At 45.5% G+C, this 8376-nt stretch overlaps 1 non-coding gene across 1 annotated transcript; it reads left to right on the top strand.

The window, feature by feature from the left end:
• The first annotated feature begins 3630 nt into the window (after positions 1-3630).
• LOC120102649 (small nucleolar RNA SNORA48) lies at positions 3631-3773 on the top strand. The gene has a single exon (XR_005504272.1). It is a non-coding gene; the product is annotated as a small nucleolar RNA SNORA48 (small nucleolar RNA).
• The last annotated feature ends 4603 nt before the right edge of the window (positions 3774-8376 follow it).

The raw sequence follows: 8376 nt of genomic DNA on the forward strand, positions 1-8376 counted from the left end.
CCACTAGTCAAGAGGCCTGGACTCGATGTTCCCAATGATGGACTTTGCTCCATGCATAGCCCACTCAACTGCTGTAAGATAACAGTTTTCGTGACCAGAGCCAGAATGGGTCACGCTGCCCTGAATATTCCCAGGCATTAAGATCGTAGATGAGGGGCTTTAGTGATGGAACCTACATGCACCTTTGGTAGCTCTAGCTTCTGCACTGCCTTCTGAGAAGATACCCAACTTGACTCTTCAAAGAAAGAGAATATGAGGCTATTTGGTACCTGTGCTCCACCAGATCCAATATTCTGAATAAGGGGACAGAGAGCACTTAAAGCCACGCAGCACACGGTCTAGGATCCAGTATCATTCATTTGCTGTCAGGGCCCCTAAAGGAAGTAGGTCATAACTCTTGAAAGTAGGTAAAGGTCATGAGGTAGGTAGAGGACCATTCCCAATGGACAACTGTGCCAAGGACAAAATATTGTGTTTTTCACCTGGTTCGACTGGAAGAAGGCACCTGTCCCTAACTGAGAAAAACACATCCCCCATATGCCTGTTGTCTTTGTGCTGTGTAGTGCAGATTAGTTCTGAGGACACCTGCTTGGCCATGGAGTAGGGCCTGAAGAGGCTGTGTGTGATTATGGATCACCTCACTGCCTCACGCTTGCTGGTGTACCTTCCTTTTCTCTAACCATATTTCTTCACATTGGCTTGTCCTACATGGCTACTCCATGAGCACCCCTTCACTAGTGGATGGGTGATCTGTTTCCTGACATGAAGTCATTCACTCAGGTACCACATAGAAACTGCATGAAGAGAGCTGTCCTGTAGGATGATGCCACCCAGAACTGAGAGCTCATGGGCAAGTCCTCATTCACATTAACATACTAGGCAAAGCACATCCCCTTCCTAGGCCTTACTCTGGCCTTCTCACGGTACCCCAACACCCCTATGCTACCATGTCTGTGTCTACCAGATGCTGGCTGTCGAAAGCTACCATTTTAAGGAATGTTTTCATGCTTGTGCACCTGTTTTGTGCTGGCATGTTATGAGTGAGTGGTTTCCAGGAACAGACCTCAGGTAGGAGGGAGCTTCCTCTGTCCTTGATGTCAATCCTATTCCCATTCCCTCTCATTGCCTGGAAACTGGGTACAAAGCTACTTGGAGAGAGATAAGGACTTCTGGCCTAATACTAAAGCCAGAGAGACATCTGTTCTCTTCTTTCAGCTGTGCTAAGTCATTCCTCCATGTTTCCTGGCCTCTGGCATTCTCCTTAGAAAGAAACAAGATGTACAAAAAGATTGCTTCACTGTTTGGCTCAACCAGATCCAGATGATCCATTGGACGCTCATCAGGGTCACTATTCACAGTTGCTTGCACCTGTAACACCCACCAGGGATGTTCACAGATGCTGTGGGCCAGGAAGAAAGGAAGGCATTCATGGGAGGTGGGGAGTGCTTCATAAGGAAGGAAGGCATCAGCCACTGAAACCTTCTCATACATCCACCCATCACACAGGGAGACCTCAAGGCTACTCTGGAGGAAGTGGAGGCCCAGGTCATGCTGTTCACTGGTATTAATGGTAAGGCCATATTCTAGGTCAGGGCAAGTCTGAATTCCCATCATCCCTCAGCAAGACAGAGTCTGCATTTCCTATCATCCCTCAGCAACACAGCAGGGGCTGTGAGAGTCATTAACAAGCATTTCTGCCTAAGATACCTGGATCAGTGACTTTTGAAGTCAGGGATTAGCCGTCCCCAGACTTCCAAACTGTACTGCTAGTTGGTTGGTTGGTTGATTTTTTGTTTGTGTGAGTATTTGTCTTGAAATGAGATGTCATTCTATAGCCTATGTTGGCCTGGATCTCATTATGTAATCCAAGCTTATCTCAGACTCAATACTTGTGCCTTGGCCTCCCAAGTTCCAATTACAATCACCGGCCTCTATTCCCAGCCATAGAGTGTCCTTTTTGTGATGTGGAAATCAACTTAGCATTTTGCCTTTCCTGAAGAACCAGCATTGGGTTTGTGTTCTTGTTTTTTACAAATCTCTGGATGTTTCTATAATAGTTTTCCTATCATTTTTTTCTCCAATGAAAATTCTAGATAATTTATGTATTTTAAAAAAAGGTTATGGTAATGGGTATACAAAATCCTTTCCAACCTGACCATTTTCTGTTGCTGACATAATACCACAGACTGGGGAATTTCAAAGAAGAGCTATGCTTTAGGCTCTTGGCTCCAGTCCAAGCTTAAAAGGCTGCAATTGGCAACGGTATTATAGCTGACACACTCTCAAAATAACTGGCCAACCTCATAATCCACAAATCCATCAAACACATGAACAGGCTAGTTACCTCCAGAAGGAACTGTCTCCATAGATTTTGTAATGAAGATCAAGCATCAATTAAAATCTTTGGAAAGAAGCAATCATATTTAAGCCATAGACTGGCTTCCTATCTTTCTATGCTTGGCACTGTCTAGAGGCAGCAAAAGCCCCCAGTGCAACCTGAGCTGGATTTCCTCAGATGCCCAGCTCCTGGCTACCCTGAGCCTGGGTCCTAGCAGGAATGGGGAACATCTTTCTCTAATGCCTTTCTGAGAAGACACAAATATGTTTGAAAAGAAATTCTGGATGGTTGCTAAGAGGCAGAAAGCATTTTCTTTGGAGCATGTTCTAGAATCTCTGAGATAGGATAAGGACATTTCTTTGAGTGAAATCTCCTCCATAGGAGAACATGGTCAAGACTTTCTGACTGACCTCACAATACTCTACAGGGGCAACTGGAACAGTGGTGGCATCCTGCCACTGTCCCAAGAACCATGGCAAGCATCATGTGGGCCTGTAGAAGGCTGTCAGAATCTCGGGGACAAGGGAGACCATATAGATTAGTTCTGGGACTTCACAGTTTTCTGTCATACCTGCCTCTCCTGTTTTGGAAAACCCAGTTCTAGAACCTTCCTAATTTTGGCATTGGAACCTGCATGTATTCATAGCCTTCTGCTTGCTCAGAGCTTGGCATTTTCATTAAAAAATGTCAAGAGTTAAGAAGAGCATGTTAAGAGAAGAAGCAGCAGCCTCCCTTACATCATGAGGTGCAATCTGCTGTCTCCTCCAGTCTTTGTTTTCTGCATATCTGGAAAGTCTAATGATTCCGTACCCTAGAAAAGGTAACAGAGAGGTATGTTTTTGTTTTTCTTTCTTTTTTTTCGGAGCTGGGGACCGAACCCAGGGCTTTGCGCTTGCTAGGCAAGCGCTCTACCACTGAGCTAAATCTCCAACCCCGAGAGGTGTGTTAATACTGAGAATTAAGAGGTTCAGAGGAACTAAGTCTGTCATTTGTGGTCTCCTCAATGACCGATTGGGCCAGCTGCCTCTGCACACCCTTCTTCTTCAACCCTGCTTTCTGCTGTCTTCCTATTCACATGCACACTGCAAGGACACTTGCATCCGGTCATCTCTGTGCTGGATACTGCGCTAAGCACATCAGAAAAATTTAACTTACATGTGGAATTAAAAACAGTTGATTATGTAAGAGCATAGAGGAGAAAGATAGCAACTAGGGGCCCTCAAACAGAGATTAGTCAAGGATTAAAAAAATGTAAAGCCGGACAGAGTAAATATGTTTAAAATATCTATTGTCACCCTCGCCATGGACAAAGAGACACCTTGGTGGTGGTCTTGTTCTTACATCAGTCAGGGGCAAAGCAGATGGCAGTCCTTTGTTCATTCTAGCTCGGTGCCCTGTTTAGTGGGCAAAGCTATCTTATGCCTAGAACTCATAAAAATCAAATCAAACCAGGCAGTGTAGCTCAGGAGGGAGACAGACAGAGACCTGCATTCTGATATGCCAGGTCCCATGGCTGAGCCAGGCCATGGGCACTTGAGCCCCACCCACTACCACGAAGCACAGCACAGGAAGATGGAGAACTTCAGAGCACTATGCTACCCACAGACATGATCTTGGCACAGGCAGGTCATAGACACTCACTTGCTGGTACGCCATGCAGCATGGATGGAGGATCTCACCCAGGGACCCGCCAGCCATGTGGCTAGTTTGTAGCTGGAACCACCACAGTGTGCAAGTATGTGGTGATTCGATGCTAGACAGAGAGAAGTAGAGCAGGTTGACCATTATGAAGAGAGATGGAACTGGAGGCTTGAGAGTGGAGAGGAACAGCCTGTTGTGATGGCCAGGCCTGCCACCCTAGGCATGGTGAAGTCCCATCCCAAACTACCACTGAGGCCATGTCTGAATCTGTGGCTATCTGTGCAGTGGCAGGGATCAAATGTCTATGTCCGTATTTCATATTACTACTAGAGTACATGGGACTGTCCCTGGTCAGAGCAGCTGCCAGGGACCCATTTGGATATGCAGGGACTGTGCAGAACTGGCTTTGGCCTTAGTGGGAGGGCCCCTAGAGATCTGGACCAAGCTCTTACTGGTAGCAGCACTGAGGAGAGTGGGCTCTCTGCCTTACCCAAACAGCACATTGGAGCTGGCCCCAGAGGCCTAGGTGAAGGTGATCTGAGTTGAGGGCATGAAAACAGGGCCCTGCCTCCTGCCTTCGATGGCATCAGGTGGCCTAGCCAGAGGAGTGCTGGAGAGCTCATTCTGATGGTGTGGATAAGGGAGAACCAGTTCATTGACCAGCTCAGCCGCCACCCAGGGCCAGATCCAGGGCTCTGAGTTGACCCACCCCAAAATCTGTAGCATAGGCAAATGGTTGGGATGAATGAAAGGGCCAGTCCTCCTGATCCAAAGCTACAGGATATCCATGATACAGGGCAACTATAGGATAACTGGGAGGAGGTCCACTGAGGATCCAATGTTAATGGTGTCACAGAATCCAGAGATCTGGAATCAGATCAATGACTCATTGCAATGAACATTCGCAAGTGAAGATGTATGGACAGAGAGATATTTGTGGGAGACTCTAACATACTGCAGCTTCCATGATGAGATGTTTTCTATGCTTTGGAGTGTGTGTGTGTATGTGTGTTATGTTGGGGAGAGGTGAATGTGAGGGGATGGAAAGATAAGCGAAACTGGTGTGCATGATGTGAAACTCACAAGGAAATTATAAAAAGTTAAAATAAAATCTGTCGTCGTATAAGAATAGTGGTAACAATCAACTACAATGTATGGTGTATGGTAATGTGTTCTTGAAAAAATACTGAATGAGTAGATATAATATGTTCTTACTACAAAAGTCACAATGGTGTCAGGTGATACATATTTTAATACGCTAAATATAGTAATTTGATACATGTGTGATTTAAAACACCATGTTGAACACAATGCACATAATTTTATCTCTTGATCTTAAATAAAATGTAAAATCATAAAAAGAAAAGAGCTATTAATTCAATGGATTTTCCTGGGGAGCTTCTGTCAGAAGTAGAAAGCCTAGCTCTCCTTTGAGGGCTAGGTAATTCAATGACTCAGAGGATGAAAACCTCAGTGGAAATTTCACTGCAGGACCATAACTCCCCCCCACACACTGTGCTGGTTGAATACCTATGGCCCCCATAGTCTCATGTGTTCGAAAACTTGGCCCATAGGGAGTGGCACTGTTAAGAGGTGTGGCCTTGTTGGGATAGCTGTGGCTCTGTTGGAGGAAGTATATTTTTGTAGAGGTGGCTTTGAGATCTCATATATAAGCTCAAGCTACACCCACGGCAGAAGAGAGCCTTCTCTTGGCGCCTACAGAAAGAGAATTTCGTCCTGGCTGTCTTCATATCAAGATGTAGAACTCCCACCCACTTCTCCAACACCACATTTGCCTGCATACTGCTGTGCTTAAACCTCTGAAAGTATAAGTCAGCCCCAATTAAATGTTTTCCTTTGTAAGAGTTGCTTTGGTCACGGTCTCTTCACAGCAATAGAACCCCAACTATGACACACACCCACAAGATTTCTATTCTATACCTCCACCCTTCTGTTGCAGGTAAAGAGATTTAATTTTGACCCAACAAGAAAAAAAAATGCCCTTCTCCAACCATAATGCCTAACAGGTTCATTTGTTTCTCATCACCGGAACGTCTTATTTCCCATTAGAATGTGACCGGATTTAAAGATGGGGAGAGGGTCTTTAAATAGGTGATGTAAATTAAAATTAGTTCGTGAGGGCAGGCCCTAACCAACAAAATTGGCCTGCTTATAAGAAAGGTGATCAAGGGCAAGAGAGATGGCTGAGTAGTCAAGAATACTTATTGCTCTTGCAGAATAGCCAGATTCAGTTCCCACCATTCCCACCTGACACTTCTTTATGGCCCCTGAAGACATCTGCACGCATGTAATGCACATAAGCTCCCAGAGGCACACAAACATAGACATAAATTAATTAGTTGTCTAATTAATTAATTAATTAATTGAAAAAGAATAAAAGTGATCAGGGCACAGGCTCAAAGAAAGATGACCATGTACACAAAGGATGTAGATAGTCACCCGTGAGCCAAGGAGATCTAATTCAGGAGCAGGAGTTCTGCTTCATACCTTGATCTCAGATTTCCAGTCTCCCAAACTGGACAGTGTCCTTCTGTTAAAGCCTTGTTCTGTAGGGTTTCGTTATCACAGGCTCATTGGGCTCACACACCGAGATCCATACAGAGGAGTGTGACATCCAGATGCTCCCACCACTCTGCCTCTCTTCCATAGGTGGATTTCCCTTATCTGTTGGAGTACATTTAGCTTACCTGGAGTCTGAAGACGTCCGAGCAGTTATTAAGGTGTAGCGTCATGGTAGAGGGAATGTTCTACGTGAGAACCTCGAGTTCAATTTGAGCCTCAGAGTATATTACTAAGCATATATTGACACATATTTTTACTTATGTGCACTTGCTTATTAATGTAGGTGCCTGTGTAGAAGGAAATGGCTTCAGCAATCTATGGGGACTGCCAGCCCTTCTGGAACTAGGTGGAGATTCTGAGACCACACGAGGAGGCAGCAGAGTGGGGTGAAGGGCACATCTGGCTTCTCCAGGAAGGATGTGGGTCTTTATCCCAAGAATAGCAACTGCCCTGAAGGCTTTTGTGGGGGGAAGGGGCGTGTGGTCAGATTTAGTCTTGCAGTTCATTTGGGCAATCAAAGTTTGGTTTCTTGTGGTGAAATAATTTCTCTGATCCCTATCAATGACAGTGGGGAGTCCTGGGTTGCCAACTTGGCAATTTGTTCTTTCTATATCCCAGCAGCCCACCTCAGAGCAGGGAATAGCATGGCCTAAACGAAGGCAAGTAGGCCATTCCATCACTCTGCTGAGGAGCTTATGCAAGTCCTAGCAGGTAGGAGGTTCATTCAGCCCTGGAAGTTCATTCCCTAACTATAGGAGATCAGGAGAAAAGCCATGCATGGCTTGTAAAGTGATGGAGAAGCCATGCACTGGGAAGTGGTCCTGGAGCAAAGCAGAGGAGGCAGCAGCTTCCTGGTTGCTAAGCAACATCCACATGCTACTGCATCCTTTGGCCCAGCTGCTAGTTCTTTAGAGATGCTGAGACAGCGACCTCACTAATCTCAAAGTATATCGTTCCATTTGGAGCAGGTCCTTTGCTCTTAGTCTAAAAGGTGACTGAGGAAAGATCTGAAACGAGGCATTAAATGACCTGGGTGACTCCCATGAAAGCTTGAGTAGCAGCCCATAGGACTGCATTCCTAGCATGGTTACAAAGCCAGGATAGATGTGTGTCCAATAGGGATTCTATTAATTTTCAGTAATGTGATAACGCTCCTATAAAAGTAATTTATAGGCGGGCTTGAGGCAGCTCTGGGAATTAAGTTTGTGGGATTAGAGAAGAACCCGCAGGCCTCGGTGAGGAGTTGCATTGAGTTTGTGTCGCCATTGAGGTCACTTGCTCTTTGCTCTCAAATTTCAAAATTACAGCCACTCGCTTAATGCAGCAGCCCATCTGTGAACCCTGAGTCAGGAAGGATATGGGGAAACTCTGCCCCCCAGGTTCAAATCTGTGCAGAGGTGGATTGATTGCTGACATCTTGTGTTCTCTGAAGTGACCTTGTGAGCTTTGTGGCTGGGACTTTAGTAAATGAGGACCTCAGGGAAGGAGCAGAGATCAGCCAGTTGGGTGGCACTGGCTTTTACTGAAAGACCTATATGGGACTTTGGGGTGATTTTCAAATGAGATAATTTATAAAAGCAAGCTTCACCTTCTGGTTTGTTACTGCTGTCTTGGGATTCTAAAAGAGAGTTTGCAGCTGAAGCCAAGGAATCAAATGCAGCCTGTGGGTAGGGGAGGGAAGGGCTCCCTTCTCAGTGAGATTTACCTTAATTCTGTAGAGTAAGACAAAGGACTGAGGAGAGCATTCCAGCCATGTGAATCGCATGTGCAAAATCTGAAACAGGAAGGATATCGGCTGTTCTCGGACGAGAGAG

Source organism: Rattus norvegicus, chromosome 4, assembly GCF_036323735.1.
Source record: "Rattus norvegicus strain BN/NHsdMcwi chromosome 4, GRCr8, whole genome shotgun sequence".
Lineage (NCBI taxonomy): Eukaryota > Metazoa > Chordata > Mammalia > Rodentia > Muridae > Rattus > Rattus norvegicus.